Source organism: Vulpes lagopus, chromosome 24 (genome assembly GCF_018345385.1).
Source record: "Vulpes lagopus strain Blue_001 chromosome 24, ASM1834538v1, whole genome shotgun sequence".
Taxonomy (NCBI): domain Eukaryota; kingdom Metazoa; phylum Chordata; class Mammalia; order Carnivora; family Canidae; genus Vulpes; species Vulpes lagopus.
The window spans coordinates 43,642,264-43,660,272 of NC_054847.1; the positions used below are offsets into that span (position 1 = coordinate 43,642,264).

General features: G+C 43.7%; 1 protein-coding gene across 1 annotated transcript in view; it reads left to right on the forward strand.

Moving 5' to 3' along the window:
* Positions 1 to 3,643: 3,643 nt before the first annotated feature.
* The window catches only part of CDH20 (cadherin 20), a 202,917-nt gene continuing 188,551 nt past the window's right edge, over positions 3,644 to 18,009 (forward strand). The window contains exon 1 of the mRNA XM_041739941.1: positions 3,644 to 3,733. The gene's annotated coding sequence lies outside the window, so the exon portion shown is untranslated. The remainder of the gene's footprint in view (positions 3,734 to 18,009) is intronic.

Below are 18,009 nucleotides of genomic sequence, written 5' to 3' on the forward strand. Positions count from 1 at the left end.
AACTGGTGTTGGTGGGCTCTCTGAGTGCCTCTCGCTAAGCTGAACTTGGGGATATGAAAGCGATTAAGACAAGGTTCTTGATCTCAGGTTGCTCTTGGTTAGTGGTAGAGACAACACATTGTGTTCTAATTATTTCTCTGTGCATCCTAGACGTCCTAGGGGAGTACAAAGAAGAGGATTGTATTTCTATTGGAGAAAGAAAAGTGTGTGGGGTGGGGGAAGTCTGGACAGAGAAAGATGTAAGAGATGGCTTCCCTGAGAAGGTGACTTTGTCACTGGATCCAAGTCCCCATTCTGTTTCTAGGAGAAGCTCAGAGTGATACTGAATCTCTGTGAGCGTGATAGTCCTTGTCAATTAAATATGGGTAACAATGCTGAATTCACAAGGATGGAATTACTAGGAGGATGGAATGAGACAGCATATGGGGAAGCAATTTGTAAACAGCAAAGCACCCCGTAAATACAGTATTATTATTTCTGCTTTGCAGAAGTACTAACTTGGTTGGCTCGAAAGGTGAATGGTTTGCCCAAGATTGCCCCACATTCCAAGCCACTGTTCCACCTCATACTCTGGTGGTCCTCCCAAGCACAGCCCACTGAAATTCTGGGGGACATTTGGAAAGCATTCATCCTGAAAACATTTTATGGCCCTAAAATCATGTTAACATTTTCATATAAACAAACGTTCCAACATCTGAAGACTTTTCTACTATACGTTTCCTCTAAATCCTAAGAGGATACTCTCCATAAAAGCAAGATCCAACAGAGTATTGTAAGGGAAGAATCATGATGGGGAAAATCTTAAATATTTAATACAGGGATAAAACAGTATATACTTTTTTTTTTACAAAGGATTTTAAACTACCCAAAGTTTCAGAGGATAAAATATGGCAGACCTTCAACTGTTTTAAGTGATTTGACTGTGAACTTCAATAGAAAATGTTTGAATAGAAATGTGCCTTGCATCTCATAGGTACTCAACAACTGTTGAATTCAGAGATTTAGCCCCATCATTTTTACTCCTAATATTGTAATACTTAAATTTCTCCCCTCATATATCTATAAACCTTGCTTTAAGCAAACCTATTATAGCCCATTGTTGAATTCTTCAAAGGCAATATTTTTATTTAAATCTGATGAAGTCTCATCCATATAAATAGCTATATATACAATTGTTCCTCCCTTATTAATAATGGGTCTAGAAAAGCTTAAGTTAAAAAATGTATATTTATTGTATACTACACAGTATGTATTGGTAAATGGAAATATTCAGACATTCATGGGAAATTCACAAATAGTAGTATTTACTGAAGGCATCCAACTCTATTAGTCAGAGTTCCCCAAAGAAATAGAACCAGTAGGTGACAGATAAATAATAAAGAATTGACTCATGCAATTATGGAGGCTGGCAAATTCCAAACCTGCAGAGCTGGTGTCCATCACAGGCAGGAGAATTCTCTTATTCAGAGAACCAGCCTTTTTTTTTTATCCTATTCAGGACTTCCACTGATTGAATGGGGGCCCTTCCACATTGGGAAGAGCAATCTGCTTTATTTAATCTACCAATTTAAATGTTAATCTCATCTAAAACACCCTCACAGAAACACCCACAACAACACTGACCAAATATTCAGGCACCCTGTGGCCCAATCAAGGTAACACACTAAACTACGGAGGCCGCCCCCCACCTGCCACCCTGCCACCAAAACAAAAACAAAAACAAAAAACCCTGTTTTGTTTTTTCTCTAAGTTATGGTAGGGAATTAATCACCAAGGAGAAATCGCTTCAACAAAACATGAAGGTAATGGTTCTCTTTTTAGATACAAGGCAGTATAAACTCCTGGGGACCTAAAGACTCTAGCCTCTGAATCAAAGTTCATCTTCCCCATCGTCCCCCATTATATATTTTGGGTACCTGTCTGGGCCACACCTTCCTCGTCCATTAAAATGGGAAAATAATAGTGCCTATTGAGCAGAGTAGTTGGAAAGATGAAATGAGATGACTCCGGTAATGTATGCCTGCCACATAACAAGTTCTCAATAAACGCTGGCTGCTGTAATAAGAGTTACTGTTGTAACTGTGAGTTCCAATCCTAGGGCTTGCCAAAATCTATTAAAATATGGCATAACTGCCCTCACCAGGATATTTCTTTCTATGGCGCACATTTGAGAATTGTATCAGTTACTGATGCGCACATACTTTTATCAGTTGTTGTTAATACGTGTAGATCATTTGGCCACGAGTACAAGTAAAACGTTTAGTAACCAATCAATTCAATCAAAATATCTTTCCGTATTTAGAAAATCAATGGTGGGGGTGGAGGGGAGAAATGCTAGAAGTGTTGCCCCCGGGAAGGACTGTAAAAAGAGAGAGATGTGGATGCCAAGTTGGGCTGAGGTTCCCCCTCTACTCACGGGCTAAACCTAAGTTGTAGTCAATAAATAACCTGCGAAGAACTTGGCATTCAAGGGTAGGAGGCAGGACAAAGGAGAGGCTTGTCTCTCCTGTCGACCTTGTCTGACCCCACAACCAAAAAGCCTGGACTAGAGTCAGAAACTGCCCTCTGGACCGGCCTTGTCACGGTGACTGTGTGATTCAAGAAGGCTCTCTCCACCCGAGGGTAGTCCCAGCTCCCTCCTCTGAAACTGCTGACCTTTCAGATAACTCGGCCCCATCTCTACTTCGCACAAAGGTTTAAAACCCTATGGGGCTGCTGAGGACAAAGGGGGAAAATGGGAGCATGGGGAGAAATTCCTCCAAGTAAATGATAGAGCTTTTCCTCTCTGTCTGCCATCTCGCCCCACTTCTCCTCCTGGAAATTCTGTCTGTGGCATCCTCAAGGTCAAGGTTAAACCCAGGTTCCTGTTCCTCTCCTTCCCCATCCTGTTTGCCTGTCTCTTCCAGTTCTCAGGAACTGCCTCTTCTAGAACCCAGGATCTATGCAGAATAGGTCACTTCAACTTCAGGGGGCGTTGGGGGGTGGGGGGTGTAGGTACACCCCAGCCCACCCCAGGGCGACCTACCTCCCTTCCTCTTGCTCCCCCCCCCAACATTTCCCTACTCTCTCAGCCAATAGAGGAGTTTAAACATTTAAATGTGGTATCTAAACTGCATTTAAAGAATTAACCCCTTCTGCCCCTCACTGCTCACAAGCGCGGGGTGCCGACGGACGCTGGTGGGGTTCCAGGCAGCTCCTCTCAAGGAAGGAGCGCACATTCCTGGCACCAATTGGCTAATTCAATTTACTTCCACGGCATTAGCCTCTGTCGGAATATTCATGAGCAGGGGAATGAGGACCCGCGGCGCAGGCGGGCGGCAGCCACTCGGGCCGGGGACGGCGCGCGGCGGGGGCGGCGGACGGCGCGCGGCGCTCGGGGGACGGTGACCGCGACCCGGCGGCTCTGGTCCCCGGCGGGCGGCCGCGGGGGCGCGGGCGGCGCGGGGGCGCGCGGGGCGCGGGGCGCGGGGGGGCGCGGGGGCGGGGCGGCGGCCGCGGGGTGGGCGCGCCGGGCACTGCCGCCCAACTCTCGGCGGCCGCGCGGACACTTTGCCAAAGACCCGAAGGCGGAAGAGCCGTGACTCCTTGGAGAGAGGGGGGCGGGGGGTGGGGGGCGGGGGCGCAGGGACCCCGCGGGACGCCGGCCGCCGGCGGGGCTGGCAGCGATGTGAGCCGGACGCCCGCCCCGAAGGAGTCTGCACCCGACGTCCCCGGAGAGTCGCCGCCGAACCAGGTACAGGGGGCGCTCGGGCGGGGCGCTCGGGCGGGGCGCGGGGCGCGGGGCGCGGGGGTCCGCTCGCTCCGGCAGCCGCCCCCCGGCGCTGCGCGCGGTCCCTCGCCGTCCCCGCAGGGAGCAGCCGCCGCGGCGAGTTGGACTTGCTCGGACTTCGGGGGAACGGGGCGTGAAGGGGCTGCCCCAGGCTGGGGAGCTGCTCTCCGGGGCCCGGGAGCTGCGCCCGGGCTGGGGGTGCGCCGGGCGGCGGGGGTGCGCCCGCGGTCGGGGCAGACGGAGGACGCTCCGCCTGGGGTCGGGGGTGCGCCCGGGGCCGGGAGCTGCGCCCGGGGTCGGGGGTGCGCCCGGGGGCCGAGAGATGCGCCCGGGGTCAGGGGATGCGCCGGGGTCGGGGGTGCCCCCGGGGTCGGGGGATGCGCCGGGGTCGGGGGTGCCCCCGGGGGTGGGGGCGCGCCGGGTGGCAGGGGCTTGGGGACCGAGGACCCGAGAGCGCCGAGGACCCCGGTTTGCCCCGAGGGCGGCGGCGCCTCCCTCCGGCTGCGGACGGGCGACGGCTGCCTGCGTCCCACCCCGGGGATGCGCGCCGGGCGGGGGACCCGGGACCGAGGCTTCGGGGAGGCCCGGGCGCCTGCGGGGCCGGTCGCAGCCCGCGCCCCTCGCCGCGTCCCCGCTCGAGCTCAGCCGTGGGAGGAGAATGTGGTGGAGACTCGGGGCCCCGCCACCTGCCGGACATCGCCAACTCCCCGGATTTCCTGTCTCCGGGCCCGGACCCTCCGGGGAAAGCTCCGAATTGCGCGCGGGGTGTTTGGGCTTTGCTCGCTGTGCTCGCCGCGGGTGGGAGCTGGGGCGCGGAGGCTGCGAGCGGGGCGGAGAGGGGGAAAGTTGCAGGTTTGTAAAAGAAACGCTACCTCGGAGTCCCAGCCCCTTGGCCGCAGGAGAGACTGTGGGCTGGACTTAGGCTGAAGCAGGACGCTCAGCAGGGCTACCCACCTTGGGGGCGGGGGTGGGGGTTGGAACCTGGAGGGCAGCCTGGAGGCAGCGCCAGAGCCAGTTTGTGCGCTGAGACCGGCCAGAGTGAGAGGGCTGGCAGGAGGACCCCTGGGCCGGGGGCGGGGGCGGGGGTCGCCTGGTAGATTCAGGCTTTACTGCGCTTTAGTATAAATATTTAGTATTTAGCCTTTGTCGTTACTATTACTATTGCTGCTGTTGTTATTGGCGCAACCGCTGGGAAGTATTTTGTCTTCTGACTGTCGCCTGGAAACTGAGTCTGCCCCTCCCCAAATAAAATGTCCCCTGATCCCTTCTAGTCTCTGATGTCCTCCCACCAAAGGAAATTAGAGCTGTCGCGGCATCAGGGACACGGCTAAGGAATTAGATCTACTTAAAAAAAAAAAACAACAACAACAACAACAACAACAAGTAGGCGCAACTGTGTTACTGTGATTGCACCAATGCTAGAGATGGATAGTGTACTTGGATCATCAGCTCACCTTCCTCGGCCTCATTTGGCTGGGGTGCAGTGAGGTCATTGCCAACTGGGAACCCCACAAATGACCCGGCTCTTTCATGTATTTATATGATCTGTAAATGAATTGTTATGTTCGGGTGAGCCTCGCAGCCCCACCGGGCATGGGACCTGGCAGGGGCAGGCTTCGGTTGCCAACACTGGAGGCGGCTACAAGGGCACCTGCGGTTGCCTCCTCTTGGCTTGGCCCCTGGTGAGAGCTGGCCAGCTGATGACGGAGAAAACAGGGCAAGAGTGTGGGAGAACAGCATGTCAGAGCGAAGCCAAGTACAGGAGATGAGGTCAAGCCTCCGCACTGGCCACATCCTTTCCTGCCAGGGCAAAAAGAGAGACAAATGAGGAGCAAGTGGGAAGTAGTATAAATTGGAAAACCAAGCACTCAGAGTCTACTTAAGGCTGCCGCCACTGACTTTGGTGTGACCTTTCCTTTCCAGGGCTTCTGATTTTCCCCTATTTGCCAATGCACGAGAAGCCATGCCTTTCTAATAGGACAGTTGTCGTGAGATGATCTAATTCTGTATCCAAAAAATGCTTGGAGCATCCTGGGAAAGGACAGTCTATAAAATACGGGGTTTTCAATGTTTTGTGAAAAGTTTGCTACACTGCAGGTTACGGAGATACATTTTTAGCATGTGTGCCATGTGGCAGTGTAAAATTAAAATGGAAAAGGAAAGTGCAAACATAAAAATGACTTAGCATTCTTGACATTCTTGTGCATACTTGTAGAAAAATTATCTTTCATTTGGGGAGAGTTGCCCGGGAATTTAATCAGTGTTTATACTACTGAACCGCCCCTTTCTACCTTTCTCCCCTGTAAAATTTTATGACCCAGTTCTCACAGGAAAGGCAACGCGAATGAAGTGCTAGGGGCTGAGAGGCAAGATCCACGGGTTGTTAGGGGAACCAGCACATAGGGTTTGGAGACTGGAATGGGCAAAAAAGATGCCATTAGCCTCGCAGAGCAGGGAAGTGTTCTTCTGGAAAAAAACAGCTGAGCAGTGTAGGGCAGCGGACCCAGCCAGCAGTGGCTGTCGTCTGCTCTCAGATTCAGGAAGGACACTCCAGTCCTTCAGCCCAAAGAGGGCTAACCGAGTGGTTTTTTTTTTCCTCCTTCCTTGGGTTAAGGTATTGCCTTTCTCTTGTCTTTGCATTGGCAGTGATTTCTCTGTCCCTGACTGTACAGTGCAATAGTTTTCTCTTGCCATTTTGAAGAGACTCACATGTACTCTCTCAGCCCCTTACGTATTTGTAAATATTCCCCAAGTTCTGAAGCTTCTCAAAGACGTGCAGCTGTTGGTGAATTTAAGTAAATAGTTGGGAGTAATCAAGAGAGCCACTGAAAAGTGGGTATGTTCTCCCCTGGTGGAGAAGTTATTGAATGCCTTTTGAGCAAGAAAATGAGCAGTTTAGAAAAGCAGGAGGGATTTCCTTGACTCGCCTCTCCCCATAAACCAGTAGTTGTACTATTCCTTCCCTCATAGTAGTGAGCACTGTTTGCTTAAGCATTTTTTACAATTTTGGACTTAAAATGGGGTTTTGCCTGGTGGTGTTCTATGGAGAGAGGAAAAAATGTAAAGAGATACGGAAGGAAGAGCTGCAGTGGCTAGAACATAAATCAGTCAGAATATATGGGGGGGTGATGAGAATAGGTCTTTTCACCCTAAAAAAAAATGTCCACTTTGGAAGAAAAAGAAGTCTGATTATTGGCATCCGAGGCTGAAACCAAGGCAGCTGATGCCCAGAGGAGCCAAAGGGCAGTTCTTCTCAGTTTAGAAACAGCAAGACAGCCTCTGCCAAAGATTGCTGTAAACACGGAATAAAGATTTCATTGTGGGCTGCTGTGACTAGAATAATTAGACAGTTAATTGTTCATTCTGATCTGGTGGTGTTGGAATCAGTAGTGCAGAGCTGCAAAAATAAGAGCAAGGGAGAAAGAGAAAAGTAACACATCACTTTTATCTTCACTTGTTTCACTGCAATGGTACTCTGGAAATCCTGGTTAGTTTGCAAAAAAAAAAAAAAAAAAAAGAAAGAAAGCAAGCAATATTCAGATCCCCAGAACACTGGCAACACTGTATTTGTAACCCATTGCTGCCATTTTTCCCAGGTTCCACTCTGGTTATGGACAAAATATGGCCTCTTCTAAGAACAGCATGAGGAATGAATGTCTCAGGTAACCCCCCTGTCAGGTAGTAGATTTTAGCTAGGTGCAAACCTTAGTAGCAGTTTAATCAAAATATATGCAAATAACACCAAATTTTTGTGCTCCCCCAACACTTTTTTCACAGGCATCTTAAAGTTAAAGAAGTAAACATTCCATTTTTGGCAATAATTTTCTATTTTGCAACAAATTGCCTAGTGATTAATCTTTCACATTTAATTGAAGAGATAGCCTCCTCTGTATTTTCATGCTAATTTAGAGACAAAAGAAAACATATTTTAAGTGGTAAAGGTGATTTTAAACAGCTGAGCATCAGTTATTATAGGCAGTAGACTGTGACTTATTGTTATTTACTAAAAGGTGGCACTGTCATAAATTCCTTCTAAAATGACTTCTGCAAATAAGAAATAAGTAAGGGATTGTGGAGAGCATTAAGTACTTGGTGTCGGGGGTGGGAGGGAAGAACGGTGTATTTATTCATGAGGTTTAAACTCTCCCTGGATCCTCATATTGACATGGAATTTGAAGCAAAGTTCTCATTATCCGAATTGAAAAAAGAACATCATTACATGTCAACATCAAGTATAATTGTCCCGTGAATAAAAGCCTATGTTATGAAGTAAGCAGAGTAAATTGCATAAGGTCATCAAGTCTCATGAAAAGGAATACTTCACTTCTCCAAGATATGCATTCGGTCTCAGTTTGTTAAGGAGGTTCAGAACTACCTTTATTACCAACCTTTAGTTTCTTTGACCCATCCTGAATCAAAAGGATTGCAAAAGCAGAATACTTACCGAGTGTCAAGAAGCATAAGTGGTACAAAATTATGGAACTCTCTAGTATTCAGATGACAAAATACTTTACGAAATGCATGGTCTACAGCAATTAAATATAGAAGATCATACTGCCACGTTACATTATGGCAACAACCCATTTTAAAGAGAAATTTAGTCTTTTTTCATTTAATTGCTATTCGTGGTTTGCTAAATAGTTTTTCAGAAAAAAACTGCCAATCTCCTGCTAACCAGGACTGTCTAGTTAAGAACGTTCCTAATTACATACAGATTGACTTAATTTTAGAACCCTAAAAATAGTCAACCCAAAGCATTACTCAAGTACAATGAAAACTAGAAATGGTCCAATCCCCCTCGAGGTATATGTAATTTTTTATTTTTTTTAAGTTTAAGGAATCATAAAAGAGAGAACATTTTGTATGGGAATACATCAGCTAATAACTACCATAAAAGAGTAAAGGAAGCCATAAGCTGGAAGATCATTTTAAAATATGCAAAGTAAAGTTATTAACAATACCACTCATTTCTTCTTCCAAGTCAGTAAGGGCCAGTCATGTAAAATACCATGCAAAGTACAAATGTCAAATACATGCCCGGCACTGCCCAAAATGGGCATATTTTTGTTATTTATAAGAATGTTTAACAATCTAATTAACAGTTTGGCCTTTATTCCAACTAATGCCTTGACCATGTTGACAGCAAGGATGTATCTTGCATGGAGGAGATATTTCTTTATCATTCTATAGCTCCTGGCTGGAATCTTACACATAGTAGATTCTCAATAAACATGGGGTGATTTCATTTTTTAGAAGAAAAATAAAATAGAATTGATGGAATTACCAAGTTAGATGAATTTATAATATTTTATGTGAAATACTTGGTCTTTGTTACTTTAGATTATTTCCCTAAATTAGTGAGCTATGCCTGTGACCAATAATAAATAATTATTAGCAGTGTTCAATGTGGTGTGGACCTGAGGAAGGTAAGAAAAGATTTGTTTTGGCGTGTTTTTGAGTTTTACCTAAATATTGAATATGCTTATGCATATGTAAGCTGTTAAAGATGCACAATAACTCTCCATAATAAATATGACACTTTATCCAAAGGGTTATTATTCCCAACAGGTAGTCACACAAATTCTACCCCTGAAGTACCAAGAGTATTCATCAGACCAATTATTACGAACTGGCTGCACATTCCCTCCTGTATCAACTAATTAAAGGGTTATTAATAAAATAATCATTGCATTCCATGGCAGTGGCTACTTCTGGTTGTCACTGAAGTTTGTCTGACATATGGCCCAACAGTCAAACCCAACCATGCACCTGTAACAGTGTGCTCAACATCTGGCAGGATGCACTGAAATTACTTGTGGCCAATACGCTTACACTTCTCTGCTCTTCCATCTGATTTATAACTAAAATAAACTAAGTGAACCTAATAGCAAATGAAAACCAGGTGCCCATGAGGAACTAAAATGTCCATTATAGGTAAATCATCAGCCTGTTTTTTTTTTTTTTTCCTTTTAGGTCTGACCTTAGTTGAATGAACAACGTGGTCTTAGTGTTTTCCTAGAGAACAGTACATAGTGTAATATGTTGGCATAATTGGGAGCTAGTAGTCAAGAGAAAACCAGGATAGAATTAGCATGAAGATTCAATTACCCCTTGTTCCCAGAGAGAGTTGTTTACTAGGATTCAAGTCGAGGTTGTGGTCAAAATAGCATGAAAAGATGAGCAGCACAGCTTTCTTGTTCTCTAGCAGATATCTTTGCATGGAACCAAACTTTGGTTTCCACTTTCCACCAACAAATTACAATGCAGTTTATTAATTAAATAGTAATTGATATAAATTGTTTGAATAGACATTTTTAAGTGTGCACCTGAGCATACCTCCATGTTTTAGATGTATTTATAAAAACCTGTAGTCAGAGCTATCATATACAGGATATTTTCCTGAAGGAGTAGTATAGATTTCCTATCATACTCTTTATCACTTTATTTTATAAAGTCAACATCTTTGAATCCCTTACCAAGTCCTATTATGTGGTTAATTTGTACATATCATGAATAATCAATGAACTTACCATCATTTGTTTTTAAACCAACAGAGGTAATTTCATTTAGCGATTTAATTAGAAATTGGCTAAAGGAATTCCATTTAGAAGTAATTTCTAAAGGCAACCAAATACGTTTTTTTAATTTGAAAGATTATTAACATTCTGATATAGGTATCAGAACAGATGTAAACACTCAATCTCTGTATCTAAGGTCTTTTTCCATGCAAATGCTTTGAACAGACATGTAGAGTGCACAGTATCACCTACTTGCCACCTCTCCCGGTCAAGGAAAAACCACCTGGACATTACAGCCATCTCTGTGCCCACCCACAAACAGGCCCAAAGTTGCCTAGTCTTCATTCTCTAATCCAAGAAACAATTCAAGTTCCAATCTCTCTCTTCTTCAAATCCCTCGATTCTCTGCATCCAAAGCCTCATCTGGAGTATGAATTTGCAAAGGCACCATCATCCCATCACTGAAAGAACCAGCCACTTGAGACCATAGGTCAGCTTTTTTTGGATATTAAATAAGAATCTAAATCTGTGCCCATAATTTGCACAAACTGGCAACAACTCCCAAGGATGGTCATCTTATAAGTAAATATTAAGCCACATTTTTCTGCTGTCATTAATATCACTACAAACTGTATTGAAAGCAAAAGATATCAAGCGATTGGAGTACATTTTCATTAAGGTCATAGTTTTGAAGTGTTAGAATTTTATCTACCTTTACCCCTCGCCCAGGCTCTCATCTCCATAACACTGGGAACATTATGTCTGTCTAAAAATGGGAGGCATACTGGTATTTGGACATAAAATCCTCAAGTAGTCATTAAAAAATTAATCCATTTGGCAGTTCAGCATCTCAGTGGAATACTTCAGGCAGCTCAGCACAGAGGCTATCATCCGATTCACGGGCTGGTGAACATTTGGAGATCAAATTGCTGAGGGTTGTTTCTTTAAACACAGGAAAACAACAGATTTCTTCATGATATAGAAATGCTATCCATGTCTTTGGATACATCTCTATATACAGTAGTTAGCTTGTGTCAATTAAAATGTGTAGTATTCAGAGAAAAAGCAAACCAAACAATAAAATAAACACCATTTATTTAGTCCTTGCCTTGCACCAGACACTACACTGAGCGCTTCACAAGCATGACCTCATTAGTCTTCTTGCTGAGGATGCCATTATTACCAACTTTATTTTGCATATGCACACCCTTAGGTACAAAGTTAAGTGGTCCCTGAAGGCAGATTTCAAACCCAGGACTCTCCAGCTCCCAAGTTTGTAGTTCTAACCATACAGCTACACCACCTGCCCTACAGCAGGGTTGTTTGTTTAAAGATGTATTTATTTATGAGAGAGAGAGAGAGCCCCAGAGAGTGTTGTCAGGGGGGCAGGAGGACAGAAGTGGGAGAGGATCTCAAGCAGACTCTCCACTGAGCACAGAGCCTGATGCAGGGCTCTATCTCATGACCCTAAGACCATGACCTGAGCTGAAATTAAGAGTTAGACACTTAACCCACTGAGCCACCCAGGCACCCCTAGAGCAGGGCTTTATAACCTCCACACTGACATTTGGGGCCAGATAATTCTTAATTGTTTATTGGATGGGTAAGAAAGGAGCTGACCTGTATGTTGTAAGATACTTAACAGCATTTCTACCTGTTAGATGCCAGTAGCTTCCTTCCTCCCCACAGTGCACACCAAAAATGTCTCCTCTCCAGACATTGTCACTTGTCTCCTGGTGAGCACAGTTACCCTGATAAGAGAACCAGCACCACAAGAGCAAAGTGCAACATCCATGCATTGCTTATCAAAGCACACAGTTTCAATTTCAGGGTACATTCCATTGCCCAAATAATAATAATATAGATAATTTGCACAGTTATGCTAGCCACATTATAGATGACTTCTAAAAATTCACTAGACCAACTTAGAAAAAATTACTAAGTAAACATTATTAAGTAAATATTATTAATATCTTATGCTATTAAACTCTTTCCTTTGGGGCCCAAACTGGGTGATCAAGACATTGCTGTAATTAGATCTTTATACCAACAAAGCCTGGTACAAAGACTGAAAACATTTTAAACCACAGTGCCCCAAAATGCCAACAGATTGTCCACTAGACTCTAGTTTCAGGAGGACAGCGATGGGAACTCTCTTGTTCATCCTCACATCCCCTGCACAAAACATCATGCTTACCACATAGTCAGCGCTTAATAAATACTTCTTGAATAAATAAATGAAATCATGGACAACCTAGTACAAGTTTTGAACGCTCAGTTATAGACCTGTGTTGGACTTGCCATGTTTTACATTTTAATCAGTGGCACGGATGTGCACATAATAGTATGCTGATCAGATTTATAAATTTAATGAAGCCAGAAGGGAAAGATAATACGTTAGATGAAGAAATGGGATCAAAAAGGTTGAGAAGATGGATTAGATCTAAGAAGATGAATTTTTCACATGCACAAATGCCTATGTGGAAAATAAACCACATGAAGGTTGAGTGGCGTGCCCAAGGCCTCTGTCAGCTGGGGAAATGCAAAGCTGGCACTCAGACTCAAACCTCTTGATAAGAGCTCTTACCTGGCTTTATTTTGTCTTGGTCAGACTGCACCTGAGATTTCCCATTTTGTCTGCTCATCACACTCTGAGTCCTGAGTCTCTAGAATATATCCACTGGTCTATGGAGGTCCCACAAACATGGCTGTGAGATGAGAGAAATGGCTGAAGGTCTGCAAAATGGCAGACATGACACAGAAAAGGCATAATACTCATCTTCAAGTATCTGGAATATCTTCATGTAAAATAGAAATAAGTTTATTCTGAATTGCCATGGACAACTGAACCAGGGCTCCTGATGGAAACTATAGAGAAGCAACATAATGACCAGTTTCCTAATGATGAAGTGTCCTAAGTTGGAAGGGGCTACTCCCTTGGGGAGTCATGAGCTCTTGGTCATCAGAGGGAAATATGCAGATGGCTGGCCTATGGGAGTCTGAGCCCAAACAGATGGAAAAATGTTCCTCCAGGGTGCTTTCTAGCCCTCTGTGTATAGGAACTCTTTCCTTTTAGTTATTTGTTTATTTATTTGTTTTGAGAGAGAGATTGCATGAGTGCAGGGGAGAGACACAGAGGGAGAGGGAGAAAATCCCAAGCAGACTCCAGGCTGAATGCAGAGCCCAACATGGGGCTCAAGCTTAGGACCCTGGGATTATGACCCGAGCTGAAACCAGAAGTCAGCCACTTAGCCGACCAGGCTGCCCAGGCGCCCCAGGAACTCCTTCTTAATAGTTTATTATTGACCTTGTAAAACTACTCTGTGTAATCCTGTTAATAAAAGCAAGATCTAGGTTTTCTCTAACCCAATAACCTAATATCTAGACTTATGGGGTAAATAAAATACCATAATCAAGAAAGAGTATCTTACCATGTATGATCATGCAGAGATAGAGTCACTTTCTGCGTGCCAAGCTTTGTGTAAAGTGTATCCCCCATCATGTCCCATCTATTCCTGATTGGAAGCCCATAAAGTAAGACCTGGTATCATCACCACTTCATAACCAAAGAAGCTAAGTCACAGAGAAGTTGAATAATTTAGATCACACAGCTACTAATTCCTGCCTTACTATGTGAAACTGAGTCAGTCCAGAGTTACAAAGTCTGTTTTATAAATATACAGCATACCACTTCATCCTTTCAACAGGGATACACTATTTTGTTTGAAATGCTGGCAATTTCTAGAGTTTGAGACATATGGCTATTTAAATGCAAATACCTAAAACATTTTCCACAGACTCAAATACAACATTTAAAAATTATTTGCTATTTCTTATTATCTGTGATATTGCTCCCTTCAAATAGTGCAAATTGCTATGAGCTGACTTTAAGTAAACAAACAAAATAGGGTTGGGTTTGTTGTTGTTGATTTACACAAATTCAGGAAATTTTCATGGTCAAGCTTTTTAGACAATTGTACCATTAGAGATTGTGTTCTCTTCTGATCCTAATTATCTTGTTGGATTATCTTCTGTTTCATGATTATCTTTTTGGCTATTTTGTTAAACCAAACTGATTTTTAAAACTGCTTCCTATGCTTTTATCATTTCACTGCCAAAAAGATGCTGAGAAGCTCTAAACTCTTCTGCCGGACAGCACTAGATTCAGCCTACCTGTAGCTCTGATTTCCTGAGGATAACCTCAACTTTGCAAATCCCGTCTGGCAAGGTCCTCTTCTCAGGGAGTGCTGCTCCCTGCCCACCATTCCAGACAAGAATCAGCCCAAGACTTCACACCCAGTTCAGCATTCTCTTTTTAAGCTGATTGCGGCCCTGGTGCTTATATGCATCTCAGCATGCAATGAAGTCCATAATTCGAAGTGTACCATTTTTGCAAAGCATAAAGGCAGTTGTAGGAAGGGGCCCAAGCACTTATCCTAAGACTGAAGATGGCATCGTATCCAGCTCTCCCCTGGCAGCACTCTTGCCAAAAAAGCAGAAGTCTTCGCTAAGCCCTATGGCTCACAGAGTTTTCTTCCTCTGTCGATGATGGTGGTCATCTGTTGCTAGTGAAATGTATGTTCACAGCCCACCCAGCACATGTCTATAATAACTGCCTTGTTGAACTTCATCCTATGACATTTACTCATCAGGGTACCATTCTGCAATGTCAAACTGTGGCTTGATGAATGTTTTTAAGGCTTTGTGAAGTGGAATGGACATTAGTTAGCACACTGATGTTTTATTCACAGATTTTTTCCCTAGGTTTTTATGTTATTCCACAGGGGGAAACTTATAAAAAGAGCATTCTCAATGTATTTCATGGTGGGAAATATTCTAAATCAAGAACTAAGATGCCTCCTAAATGAACATGAGTCACAGGAAACATCTCTACAACTCAAAGCAGTGTAGAGCATAGCGTACGAAACCATGAAAGCACATCTCCAATCACACATGAGCTGCCCAGAATGTAGGATCCCATAGGTTATTCAGGGGATTCAGACAGAATAAATCAGGAATTGACCTGAGAGAGAAATGTCCTATGAATGTTGAGGAACGTACCTGGCAAGTGCTGCTGCTAGTACCTTGACCCCAGACTTCTTGAGTCAATGTATGTCAAAGCCATGTGGCATCAATCTCTACCCTCATTCATAGTTCTAAGGTCATTGCCCTTACGTCATGACACCGTTAGAAGTCACTAGCTAAGGAATCTGAATAACTAGGTCAGGAGTAAGTAATGTGGAGACGAGAAAAAGAATGACCACTAAGGCATGGCTTTATTTATCATCAGGGTAGAAAGGAAATGTGCCAATAGTAGGAGTTTCATTATGATATGCAGCCTTTAAGTTAAAGAGATTTGTTACCTTCTCCTTCCCACCCAACCCCACCATTATTAATGTCCAATAGAAGATACCAAAGGGAACTCTTGCCTCTTTGAGATAAAAAGAAACCTTTCATACACTTGGTGCTAGGAAAAAGAAATATTTAAACCAAATTGAAGGCATCAAAAATAAGTAACTGCATTGAAAAGTCACAGCCATATTGAACAATAAACAATTTATGGAAGGAGCCCAGAAAAAAAAATTGTTTTTTAAAAAATTGAAAAGCGTAGCTTCTGACAAGTATTCTTTATTTATGAGCGTAAGTAGAATTTTCCAAGGAACACAAAAATACTAAAATAAAATGCAAGTTTGACACACACATTTTTCTTTGAGGGTTGCCCCAAAAGGGGACTCTAGATAGATAAGAAGTTAATTGCAGAGTTTAATTCATCATTATCTATACTAATTGAGAGAATAGACATCAGGATTATGTGAAACTATAAATGGTCCAAAATCATTTACAGTTGACTAAGTAAGTGTTTTGGGCCTTTGACCTGACTACAGGAATGCCCTGCTATATAGCAATTCAGTTTTTAGAAGACAAGTCTAATAAGTGAAGTCCAGATGCTCAAGCCTGAAAACTTCTCTTGATCGTCCTCCTCTCTTAGCTTCTCCCTACTTGTCCTGGGGTGATGGTGGGCCATACTCCCCAGATTAGTTCTGGGCTTACTTTCTGCTGGGTATGCCAGGTAACCCAGCAGCCCATTGGTTGTGTTATTGCTCTTGTTCTCTGTTAGAGACCTTACACCTCCAGTGATTATATAAATGTATGAGTCAGAGAGCAAGGAAAGAGAGGGGATACTGAGAAGGTTAATCTAGGAAGTTTCTGCCCCAGTAACACAACTCCAGATCTAACATCCCAGACTGTTTACCACTATCAGATATGCAAAGACAAAACACTGTCTCTCTTAAACAATTCCCTGGTTTCGAAGCAAATTGAAATATGAATTGTTTCAAAAGGATTCTATGCATGCAAAGTGAATAGCTGTCAACAAAGCTATAATTAAGGAGATGAGATGCTGTCAATACACTTGAAATAATGATTTTCCTTGGAGCAGACACATTGTGTCTTATCTGTTCTCAACCCTCTTCTCATATGGCCTCCCTCCAGGATCATCTAGTTTTCTCAATATAATTTAGGAGGAGGAACTCCCTATGTAGCTCTTTAGAGACTTTGAGAAATTCATAGACAACACTCTTCTTCCTGTTCAGATGGACATGTTCCATCTTAAAATTCAAACTGTATGTTGGACCAATTCTTATCAATTGTCCTACCTCCAGTGTTCCATTCATTTAAAGAACCCAATATAGTTTCATTGGTCAATGACTAGAGCAATAAAGATTACCTGCTGGGTGAATGAATAGAGCCTTGTCTTTGCAAATTAGTTTCACATGTGCTATTTCATGTTTTTAGCACCATCTGCCAACCACCCTTCTCCTAGCTGCAATTGATTTCATACTATTTTGGTCTACTTGGGACATTTTAGATCTCAACAAATGTTTTTAAATGGAAGTATGGACTTTCCCTGCCAATTAAGTCACTTTCCTTACTCTTCCACTCTTAGGAGCTGTTTCTACCACAGTCTTGCTCATATCACTCCCACTTCTTGAGGAAACCACATTTCTTTGGAACTATCTCTGATCCTTTTCCCCAAAAGATGACTCAAACCATCTCTTCCTGGATGAGACCTCAAACAATTAGCTATAGATTTCTCTGCCCACCTCCAAGCTTCTGTTGTTCTTCTTATACTAACTGATGTTTGTGCACCATGTTTGATGGTGTTTCTACCAGTGATGGTGGTTGGCTCGTGAATGTATTTTCTTAACTGAGTCATAGCTTCTTGAAAGCAGAGAGGGGATGTGCTCCTTTCCTATGACACAGAGTTCCCCACTCTCATGGGAAGTAGGAGAGAGCTCATTGATGCCAATGGCCTGGTGCTTTACCCCTGAAGCATTCCTCTGTGTCAGCTCCATGCTGGGACTAAGTTCATTCTCCTGCCAGGTGGTTGTCTGACCTATGCAGCCACAGAAAATGAGAACACCATATTGTCACTGCAATTCCAGGAAAGGAAGAATTGCAAAGGTTGAAGGAGAGGGGCACAAGAGCATAACCAGAGCCAAGAAAGGAATAAGGGAAGTGAGGAAAGGTGTTGGGAGGGAGATGTAAAGCATAATTGTGAGGAAAAGGGGGAAAGTTTTCAGCTTTTTAAAAATATGAATAATTACATTCTGTTTGCTTCTTGGGATCTAGGTGTGGCTTTGTGATAGGGAAAGTAAATTTATTTTTAAAGCACATGTGGGCTGTGCTTTACAGGTTGGAGATGGCAGGAGTTGAAATGTA